This window comes from Pygocentrus nattereri, chromosome 20 (genome assembly GCF_015220715.1).
Source record: "Pygocentrus nattereri isolate fPygNat1 chromosome 20, fPygNat1.pri, whole genome shotgun sequence".
NCBI lineage: Eukaryota > Metazoa > Chordata > Actinopteri > Characiformes > Serrasalmidae > Pygocentrus > Pygocentrus nattereri.
In genome coordinates, this window is record NC_051230.1 from 34267274 (window position 1) to 34279365 (window position 12092).

Genomic DNA, 12092 nt, shown 5'->3' on the forward strand with positions numbered 1-12092 from the left:
GTGGTGATGTAGATGTATATAGAGGCGCAGAGGTGGTGATGTAGATGTATATAGAGGCGCAGAGGTGGTGTTCTAGATGTATATAGAGGTATAGAGGTGGTGATGTAGATGTATATAGAGGCACAGAGGTGGTGATGTAGATGTATATAGAGGCACAGAGCTGGTGATGTAGATGTATATAGAGGCACAGAGCTGGTGATGTAGATGTATGTAGAGGCACAGAGGTGGTGTTGTAGATGTATGTAGAGGCACAGAGGTGGTGTTGTAGATGTATATAGAGGTATAGAGGTGGTGATGTAGATGTATGTAGAGGCACAGAGGTGGTGTTGTAGATGTATGTAGAGGCACAGAGGTGGTGATGTAGATGTATATAGAGGTATAGAGGTAGTGATGTAGATGTATATAGAGGCACAGAGGTGGTGATGTAGATGTATATAGAGGTATATAGGTGGTGATGTTGATGTATATAGAGGCACAGAGGTGGTGATGTAGATGTATATAGAGATATAGAGGTGGTGATGTAGATGTATATAGAGGCGCAGAGGTGGTGATGTAGATGTATATAGAGGCGCAGAGGTGGTGATGTAGATGTATATAGAGGCGCAGAGGTGGTGATGTAGATGTATATAGAGATATAGAGGTGGTGATGTAGATGTATATAGAGGCGCAGAGGTGGTGATGTAGATGTATATAGAGGCGCAGAGGTGGTGATGTAGATGTATATAGAGGCGCAGAGGTGGTGTTCTAGATGTATATAGAGGTATAGAGGTGGTGATGTAGATGTATATAGAGGCACAGAGCTGGTGATGTAGATGTATATAGAGGCACAGAGCTGGTGATGTAGATGTATATAGAGGCACAGAGCTGGTGATGTAGATGTATGTAGAGGCACAGAGGTGGTGTTGTAGATGTATGTAGAGGCACAGAGGTGGTGTTGTAGATGTATATAGTGGCACAGAGGTGGTGTTGTAGATGTATATAGAGGTATAGAGGTGGTGATGTAGATGTATGTAGAGGCACAGAGGTGGTGTTGTAGATGTATGTAGAGGCACAGAGGTGGTGTTGTAGATGTATATAGAGGCACAGAGGTGGTGTTGTAGATGTATATAGAGGTATAGAGGTGGTGATGTAGATGTATGTAGAGGCATAGAGGTGGTGTTGTAGATGTATGTAGAGGCACAGAGGTGGTGTTGTAGATGTATATAGAGGCACAGAGGTGGTGTTGTAGATGTATATAGAGGCACAGAGGTGGTGACCTCAGTGACGTCTGGTGGTTATAAACAGTGTGAACAGTACTGCAGGTCTGCTCAGAGGAAGTGTGACGCTCACATGCACACAATAGAGAGCGGAGGGGAAAAATCCCACTGCTGTTCCTGTGTGTGTGTGTGTGTGTATGTGTGTGTGTGCGCATGCTGCTAAAAGTGGTTGATGTTCTTTAGCTGAACAGGTTCAGTTGGGATGCTGTGATCCTGCTGTTTTCTTCTCACACTGATACCTGGTCGTTATCTCCATGATGCTGACGGTGTAACTGCCAGTGCAGGACTCCGTGCCCTCGCACTCACACTCACAAACCTGTCGTGAAACCGTGAGGAGTCAGACTCAGTGCCGTAGGCCATAGCTGGGTGTCTGAGAGAGCCTTAATGGATGGCAGGTTGATTTGGGGGCGACGCTCAGGAAGCCCCTCCTTGCTGTAGTTATCGGTTAAACTGGTGCTTTGATCAGTCAAGGTTTGGTCAGTTCGGACACGCTTACCTTCGATAACCATTCTGAAGTGTTACTTTTTCTGACTGAAACTGAAAGTGGGTGTATTTACTGACCACAGTGAACAGTAGAGAAATGAAGATGTCCCATCATACAGGACCTGCTTTTGACAGCCGGCCTCGTCTTTTAGAGTAAGCCTTCTTTGCTGCCTCACACTGTGCGTTTGAATAGACCATTGTGTACGTAGAAAACCTACGGTTATATATTCGCACTGTATGTAAGTAGGCAGACAATGCCTAAGGTTTATACGCCCCATGGTGTACGAACAGTACCTACAATGTGTATACTTACACTGTGCGTTTGAATTGACCGCTGTTTATGAACAAAACCTGCAGTTTATATACGTGTGTACGAACAAAACATACTATATATATACTCTCATCGTATGTTTCAGTAGATCATAGTGTACGAGCAAAACCTACAGTTTATATACGTGTGTACGAACAAAACATACGATTTATATACTCCCACTGTACATTTTAATAAACCATCGTGTAAGGACAAAAACTGTGATTTATACACTGACGCTATATGTTTCAGTAGATCATCGTGTACGAACAAAACCTACAGTTTATATACTCTCACCGTACGTTTCAGTAGAACATCGTATACGAACAAAACTTACAGTTTATATACTCTCGCTGTACGTTTCAGTAGAACATCGTATACGAACAAAACCTACAGTTTATATACTCTCGCTGTACGTTTCAGTAGAACATCGTATACGAACAAAACCTACAGTTTATATACTCTCGCTGTACGTTTCAGTAGAACATCGTATACGAACAAAACCTACAGTTTATATACTCTCACCGTACGTTTCAGTAGAACATCGTATACGAACAAAACCTACAGTTTATATTCTCACGCTGTACGTTTCAGTAGACCATTGTATATGAACAAAACCTACAGTTTATATACTCTTACCGTATGTTTCAGTAGACCATTGTATATGAACAAAACCTACAGTTTATATACTCTCACCTTATGTTTCAGTAGACCATTGTATATGAACAAAACCTACAGTTTATATACTCTCACCTTATGTTTCAATAGACCATCATGTACAAACAGAACCTACAGTTTATATACTCTCGCTGTACGTTTCAGTAGAACATCGTAATCAAACAAAACCTACAGTTTATATACTCTCGCTGTACGTTTCAGTAGAACATCGTATACGAACAAAACCTACAGTTTATATACTCTCGCTGTACGTTTCAGTAGAACATCGTATACAAACAAAACCTACAGTTTATATACTCTCGCTGTACGTTTCAGTAGAACATCGTATACAAACAAAACCTACAGTTTATATACTCTCACCGTACGTTTCAGTAGACCATTGTATACAAACAAAACCTACAGTTTATATACTCTCGTTGTACGTTTCAGTAGACCATTGTATATGAACAAAACCTACAGTTTATATACTCTCACCGTACGTTTCAGTAGAACATCGTATACGAACAAAACCTACAGTTTATATACTCTCACCATACGTTTCAGTAGACCATTGTATACAAACAAAACCTACAGTTTATATACTCTCACCGTATGTTTCAATAGACCATCGTGTACAAACAGAACCCACAGTTTATATACTCACAGTATACGTTTCAATAGACCATCGTATATGAAGAAAACCTGCAGTTTATATACTGCACCTATATGAACGTGCTTGGTCTGATTGACTTGCTATGGGAAACTCAGCCTCTAAAGCCAGCCGTGTGTAAACCAGGGCTGAGCAATATGACAATATATATCGTTATCATGTCACAATACAGGCCAATCGGCTTTTCTGACCATGGTATGGCTATTGTCTGGACTTGTAGGCACTGACCAACTGAATGTTTCATTATAAAGAAAGCTAAATTAATCCCGTTTTGCTGGGTTTAGTTCCAAATCCTGAATAAAAATCATTGTTTTCATCGTTTTTGATAGTAATTTTTCACTTGTTCATCCCTCCGTTCGTCAGGGTGGACTGAAGTGAAGTGGGGGTCAGTTTACTCACAGCTGTACATTTCCACCGTTTAAGTTCTGACCTTATAGCTCACTGCACTGCACTGAGTGTGTGTGTGTGTGTGTGTGTTTGTGTGTGTGTGTGTGAGAGAGAGGGCTGGGTTTCCTGTCTCTGTGACCACTGCCTCACACTCTCTCACACACACACACACACGTCTCTTTCCTCTCTCTCTCTCTCTCCCCGTCCTCTCTCTCTCTTTTCTCTCTTTGTGTGTGTCTTTCTGTCCTCTCTCTCTCTCTTTCTCCGTTTCGTGTTCAGATCAGCTGTCTTCGTCTGATTCAGCAGAATCTCGTCTCCGAAACGCAGAAATGCAAATTTGCAAATGCGTGATGTGAAGTGAGCTGATGTGATGTGACGTGATGTCATGTGATGTGTTCAGCTCTCTTTGTTCCCTCTCTTTGTGAAGCATCTATAGTATGGGAGGCAAATCCAGCCAGAGAAGAAATGAGATGAGATGAGATGAGATGAGATGCCTTTATTGTCATTGCACAGTGTACAACGAAATTGAGCAGCAATCCAGCGGCACTTTACACACAAAACAATTAAACACGAGGCTAAAATATATAAAGTGCCGGTTCAAGGATAAAAAAAGTATAAAAAATCTTAAATATAAAGAAAAAGGCCTATAAAACTAAATATTCTAATAGACAACAGACGAGTGAGGTAGCAGTTAGTTATTGCACATTCCTTGGATCGCTTAGAGTCATGATATTGCACATCATAAGAATTATATCACAGAAAGAATATAGATTATAGATTATAGATCACACACTCGAGAACAATGAATAGTAAACAGAACAGGGGTGGAGTGGAACGCTGGAACAGTGTACAGTGTCCTTTGAAGTCAGTGCCAGTAAAGAGCTGTGGTGTTCAGTCGGTTCTACTGAGCTCAGGGTTCTATAGAAAGTCCCTGTCAGTGTGTTTGTTTGGAGGTGTTCAGTTCCCGCACGGCTCTGGGGTAAAAACTGGTTTTAAGTCTGTTTGTCCGGGATGGCAAAGACCTAAAGCGTTTACCAGAGGGCAGCAGGTCGAACAGATGATGTCCCGGGAAACAGTAAGATGTAAACTCGAGCCTCTTTTTGCCATTTCCTTTTCCAAACATCTGCGCGAATATCCTGCCAAAATTGAAATGAAGTGAAATGCCTTCACTTGCGATTTCATTTTTCACATGAGCGCGAGCCGCTTGTGACAAAAATGAAAATAAATTGAAATCGCCTATTCGTCATTTCATTTTAGTCGTTATTCTGGTTTTTCACGGCCAAATCTAAGATGAAAAAGTTAACAGACAAAAGAAAACACAGACTTCACTTTGGCTTTGGCTTTTCTTCATGAAACGCAGAAAACTGTCAAAACCAAGATCAAAACGCAAAGTTTACTTATTTCTTTTTCATGGCGATCGGCTGCAAATCTGACAAAATTAAAATCAAAATGCAAAATGAATAAATCAACAGCAGGGTGACCGTCCGTGGTTCCGCTTTCGGCGCTGAAGCACTTTAACCGTCAGAATGAAAAGGCAAATGAAAGCGAACATCAGCGCCACCTGCTGGAGATTCACTTTTCATTTTCCAGTTTTCTTTTTCTAACTGACCAACATGCAAATATATGTTAATTAGCACTAGGCGGGGCTACGGGGTGCATTTTAGGACATCCACAGCCGTCCACATCAGAATCTCCATCAGACCAAATGGCCTCAGAGAAAAGGAGGTACAGAAAAAACCTTTTCTCTGAGGCCGTTTGGTCTGATGTTCAGTTTCACCAGATCTGAGTCATGACCGTTTTTTTTCTGGAGACTCGAAGTCTTTTATCTTGAGAAATGATGGCAATTCTGACGTGGACGGCTGAGGATGTCCTAAAATGCACCCCGTAGCCCCGCCTAGTGCTAATTAACATATTTGCATGTTGGTCAGTTTGAAAAAGAAAAAGAAAACTGGAAAATGAAAAGTGAATCTCCAGCAGGTGGCGCTGATGTTCGTTTTCATTTGCCTTTTCATTCTGACAGTGAAAGCGTGTCAGCGCCGAAAGCGGAACCACGGACGGTCACCCTGCTGTTGATTTATTAATTTTGCATTTTCATTTTAATTTTGTCAGATTTGCAGCCGTGTGCTTTGAAAAAGAAATAAGAAAGTAAACTTTGCGTTTTGATTTTAGTTTTGACAGTTTTCTGCGTTTCATGAAGAAAAGCTTTCGTCTGTTAACTTTTTCATCTTAGATTTGGCCGTGAAAAACCAGAATAACGGCTAAAATGAAATGACGAATAGGCGTTTTCATCCATCCATCCATTTAGCCTAGTAAGTGACAGATGACTGTTGTCGATGTTTCGTTTATATTTTCAAAGCACGTCCAGCTCAGAGTGAGTTAACAGCAGTTCACTTACCGCATGAGCAGATAGCCAAAGAAAAAGGACGGTTCAGAAACCAGCAGAACAGTCAGTAAATGGCAGCTAACGACGGTCACTGCAGTATTCTGTTCATCGGAAGTGTTCGGCATCTCGTCCCGTCACATTAGCGAGCTGTGCGCAACTGGGGCTAGCCTAGCTGAGAGGTAGTACATCCGTGTCAATAGATCTGCTCTTCGCTGTCCGCTGTAAGACCATTAGTGACCACTGGACCCTGGAAACGACCTCAGGAGCAGGTTCTATTAATGTGGTTTGATGTATCGTGGAAAGAGCTGAGAGGATGTACACAGTATCAGGCCAGTACCTGAAATATTTCAAAATTATTAGTAAATTAGGTTACATATAGCCATAACGCTAGCTGTCCCATTAATATTGATCAGGAGGAAAACATCATCAAATTTATTCTGATTGGTTTAATGTGCTGAGATTTTTGTGAAGTTTTTCATGTTTTTGATTATATATAATTTACATATTTTATCTAAATCCAAATTTGGACTTTCTGTTGTGTGTGCATGTGTATATATGTGTGTGTGTGTGTGTGTGTGTGTGTGTGTGTATGTATATATATCTCGCTGCTGTCGGAAGAAAACCTTGTATCTCCAAAATAGTAACTTTACAGGAGAAGGAAAAAACTTACTTCACTTTCAATGGAAGTCAATGGAACCAGAAGTTTTCCCATGTCATTTTGGGTCATTTCTTTTAGGCCATTCATCATTAAATTTACAAACTATGTAAAGATTAACAGACACTTTCAAATTGTGTCAAAGACTGAAAAATGCTGAAAATGAAGATACAATGTTTTCTTCTGACAGCAAGGATTATATATATATATATATATATATATATATATACACATGCAGCATATTTAATGTTTTAAATTGTATGTGCTGGATATTTGTATACGTTTCCACGGATTAGACACATGTTGAAAACTGTATGGATATGGGAGTGTTTAGCATTTCATGTAGGGACGTTAATGAGCTGAAAAGGGCTCATTTTAAAGCGTAGTGGTTTTTAGAGAATGACATGCTGAGTTATTGTCAAGGTTTCAGTATCGCGTCAGCGTAAGAAAAGGGAAAAGGCTGCTGTACTGTCTCAAATCAACACACTTGTTTTGGATGCTGCTGGAACGCTGCCAGTAGAAATGTCTTTGGGTGAGAAGCTGGTTCGACTGGATTTTGTCGAGTTGAGACTAACGAGTGGTGGTAAAAGATGGTAAAGCTGTGTGTTAACAGTGTAGCAGTAACTTTCTGAGATAGTAAACAGGCTGACCAGTAGAGAGGTGACAGAGTAATGGTCGGCTGAGTTTTTAACTGTGGAGCGGTTTGTTGTGTGTGTGTGTGTGTGTGTGTGTGTGTGTGTGTGTGTGTGTGCTGATATCTAACCAGATAGGAGTATAAATAGGCACAATAATTACTCATTGAGTGATTTATTAACAACATGTGGCTTTAGGTGTGTGTGTGTGTGTGTGTGTGTGTGTGTGTGTGTGTGTGTGTGTGTGTGTGTGTGAGGCCTGTGGTGCATCTTAGTGAAGGTATATTGATTCAGACTGTATTGTACTAGTAATGGACGGTTGGCCAAACGATCACCATGGTGTCGATAAAGTTTCACAGTTTCAGGAAAAATCATGATACGGAAACCCCATTTCTGGAAAATGCAATAAAAATGGGAATCTCTGATTTGTTAATTCTCTAAAACCTTTATTTAATCCTGGGGCTTTTTAGGCTGATCTGCTATTCTGGGAGGCGTCCTTCATTTTTACTGAGAGTCGTGTTGAAGAAGTGAAGTAAATCTGATGTTTCCTCATGATGTGAAGGAGTGAAAGCGCAGCTGAGCGGTGTAGAGATAAACCTGCCACTGTTACGTTCTGACGCTGACTCTGAAACGGTGCTGAGTGTTGTTTCATGCCTGAATGTCTACAGGGCTGACTTTGGCTCTTATTCAGCAGCTTTCTGCTCAGATTTTCCGTTCCACCTTAAATACAGCAGCTATTACTTTCAAGTTACATTCAGCCAGTTACATGAAACCTGTGCAGGCATCTGAATGGAACTGCTGCACCGTTTAAGGTGGAACTAGAAATTCTAATAAGAAGCTAAATAAAGCTCGCTGTACCGCCCCTCCCATCCCCCATCCCCTGATCCCCCCAACCGCCCACTGTCAGACGGTGCTGGATTATTATAGTCGTTCACTCTCTAGTTCCAGCTGCTCCACAGCTTCACTTGAGGAACTGCACACTGGACTAATCTGTGGGCTTCTACACTAATGTATAGGCTACTAGACTAATCTGTAGGCTTCTAGACTAATGTATAGGCTACTAGACTAATCTGTAGGCTTCTACACTAATGTATAGGCTACTAGACTAATCTGTAGGCTTCTAGACTAATGTATAGGCTACTAGGCTAATCTGTAGGCTTCTAGACTAATGTATAGGCTACTAGACTAATCTGTAGGCTTCTACACTAATGTATAGGCTACTAGGCTAATCTGTGGGCTTCTACACTAATGTATAGGCTACTAGACTAATCTGTAGGCTTCTAGACTAATGTATAGGCTACTAGACTAATCTGTAGGCTTCTGCACTAATGTATAGGCTACTAGACTAATCTGTAGGCTTCTACACTAATGTATAGGCTACTAGACTAATCTGTATGATACTAGACTAATGTATAGGCTACTAGACTAATCTGTGGGCTTCTACACTAATGTATAGGCTACTAGGCTAATCTGTAGGCTTCTACACTAATGTATTGGTTACTAGGCTAATCTGTGGGCTTCTACACTAATGTATAGGCTACTAGACTAATCTGTAGGCTTCTACACTAATGTATTGGTTACTAGGCTAATCTGTGGGCTTCTACACTAATGTATAGGCTACTAGACTAATCTGTAGGCTTCTACACTAATGTATAGGCTACTAGGCTAATCTGTAGGCTTCTAGACTAATGTATAGGCTACTAGACTAATCTGTAGGCTTCTAGACTAATGTATAGGCTACTAGACTAATCTGTGGGCTTCTACACTAATGTGTAGGCTACTAGACTAATCTGTAGGGTACTAGACTAATGTATTGGTTACTAGGCTAATCTGTGGGCTTCTACACTAATGTATAGGCTACTAGACTAATCTGTAGGGTACTAGACTAATGTATTGGTTACTAGACTAATCTGTGGGCTTCTACACTAATGTATAGGCTACTAGACTAATCTGTAGGCTTCTACACTAATGTATAGGCTACTAGGCTAATCTGTAGGGTACTAGACTAATGTATAGGCTACTAGACTAATCTGTAGGCTTCTACACTAATGTATAGGCTACTAGACTAATCTGTAGGCTTCTACACTAATGTATAGGCTACTAGGCTAATCTGTAGGCTTCTACACTAATGTATAGGCTACTAGGCTAATCTGTGGGCTTCTACACTAATGTATAGGCTACTAGGCTAATCTGTGGGCTTCTACACTAATGTATAGGCTACTAGGCTAATCTGTAGGCTTCTACACTAATGTATAGGCTACTAGACTAATCTGTAGGCTTCTACACTAATGTATAGGCTACTAGACTAATCTGTAGGCTTCTACACTAATGTATAGGCTACTAGGCTAATCTGTGGGCCTCTACACTAATGTATAGGCTACTAGACTAATCTGTAGGCTTCTACACTAATGTATAGGCTACTAGACTAATCTGTAGGCTTCTACACTAATGTATAGGCTACTAGGCTAATCTGTAGGCTTCTACACTAATGTATAGGCTACTAGGCTAATCTGTGGGCTTCTGCACTAATGTATAGGCTACTAGACTAATCTGTAGGCTTCTACACTAATGTATAGGCTACTAGGCTAATCTGTAGGCTTCTACACTAATGTATAGGCTACTAGACTAATCTGTAGGCTTCTACACTAATGTATAGGCTACTAGGCTAATCTGTAGGCTTCTACACTAATGTATAGGCTACTAGACTAATCTGTAGGCTTCTACACTAATGTATAGGCTACTAGACTAATCTGTAGGCTCTACACTAATGTATAGGCTACTAGGCTAATCTGTAGGCTTCTACACTAATGTATAGGCTACTAGACTAATCTGTAGGCTTCTACACTAATGTATAGGCTACTAGACTAATCTGTAGGCTTCTACACTAATGTATAGGCTACTAGACTAATCTGTAGGCTTCTACACTAATGTATAGGCTACTAGGCTAATCTGTAGGCTTCTACACTAATGTATAGGCTACTAGGCTAATCTGTGGGCCTCTACACTAATGTATAGGCTACTAGACTAATCTGTAGGCTTCTACACTAATGTATAGGCTACTAGACTAATCTGTAGGCTTCTACACTAATGTATAGGCTACTAGGCTAATCTGTAGGCTTCTACACTAATGTATAGGCTACTAGGCTAATCTGTGGGCTTCTGCACTAATGTATAGGCTACTAGACTAATCTGTAGGCTTCTACGCTAATGTATAGGCTACTAGGCTAATCTGTAGGCTTCTACACTAATGTATAGGCTACTAGACTAATCTGTAGGCTTCTACACTAATGTATAGGCTACTAGGCTAATCTGTAGGCTTCTACACTAATGTATAGGCTACTAGGCTAATCTGTAGGCTTCTACACTAATGTATAGGCTACTAGACTAATCTGTAGGCTTCTACACTAATGTATAGGCTACTAGGCTAATCTGTAGGCTTCTACACTAATGTATAGGCTACTAGACTAATCTGTAGGCTTCTACACTAATGTATAGGATACTAGGCTAATCTGTAGGCTTCTACACTAATGTATAGGCTACTAGGCTAATCTGTAGGCTTCTACACTAATGTATAGGCTACTAGACTAATCTGTATGATACTAGACTAATGTATAGGCTACTAGACTAATCTGTAGGCTTCTACACTAATGTATAGGCTACTAGGCTAATCTGTAGGCTTCTACACTAATGTATAGGCTACTAGACTAATCTGTAGGCTTCTACACTAATGTATAGGCTACTAGGCTAATCTGTAGGGTACTAGACTCATGTATAGGTTACTAGGCTAATCTGTAGTGTTCTTTAAAGTTCTGCGCGTGGGTTCTGCGGGTTTAAAGCCTGGCCTTGTCTGCGTTACAGGTCTTTTCAGCAACTCTGAAACACATCACAGCTGAGAAACTCCGGATGTTACTCTGGACGACTGCCAGAGGCGACGTTCACAGAACATCGACTCCAGCTCACGTTCACACACGACCCTGCCCCGAGAGAGTCAGAGAGTCAGGAAGAATAAGCGAGAGAGAGAGTGAGAGAAATAGACAAGTAGAGCGAAGGAGTGAGTGAGTGGGTGAAGCCCATGAAGTCCAGGCTTAGCATTTAGTCACTCCTCAGTGTCTCATGTCCATACGCCTGTATTTACTGTGAAGTCCGTCACTATTACACGCTTTCAGGAAGAGGCCGAGTTGGCAGCAGATGGAGGAAGTGAGAGATCAGGGCGGAGAGATAAGGGCGAAAGAGAGGAGATGGCTGGGAATCAGGAGAGAGAGACGGAGAGGGAGAGAGAGGGGAAGTGATCTTGGCGTGTATATATTTCGTGCTGAGTCATGTTTGGGCTGCATGTTGTGATAGAAGTGTGTCTGCGGGGGGCCCATGCAGGGGGGTGTACCACCACACACAGCACATGCTGCTTACGTCACACACACTGCAGCAGAACGTGCGCCTGCGAGTTAGAGTCAGACCTCGCCTCATTAATAACACCTTTGACCCCTGAAGCTCTGTGCACTGTTAGAGGCAGACTAAGGTTAACGTATGTGTTGACACTGAGACAGAGAGTGAATTTATCTGTTATGTGTTGACTTTGTGAGGCAGACTGAGGGTGAAGGTATGTGTTGTCACCCTGAGGCAGACTAAGGATGAATGTATGTGTTCACTGTGAGGCAGACT

At 41.3% G+C, this 12092-nt stretch overlaps 1 protein-coding gene across 3 annotated transcripts in view; it reads left to right on the forward strand.

The window, feature by feature from the left end:
- sh2b3 (SH2B adaptor protein 3) overlaps positions 1 to 12092 on the forward strand; it is a 78870-nt gene that overhangs the window by 12800 nt on the left and 53978 nt on the right. Inside the window, exon 1 of one of the 3 annotated variants that reach the window (XM_037531346.1) lies at positions 1872 to 1892. The exons of the other annotated variants lie outside the window; for them this stretch is intronic. The gene's annotated coding sequence lies outside the window, so the exon portion shown is untranslated. Of the gene's footprint in view, positions 1 to 1871; positions 1893 to 12092 lie in introns of those variants that run through there. 3 annotated transcript variants of the gene reach the window in all.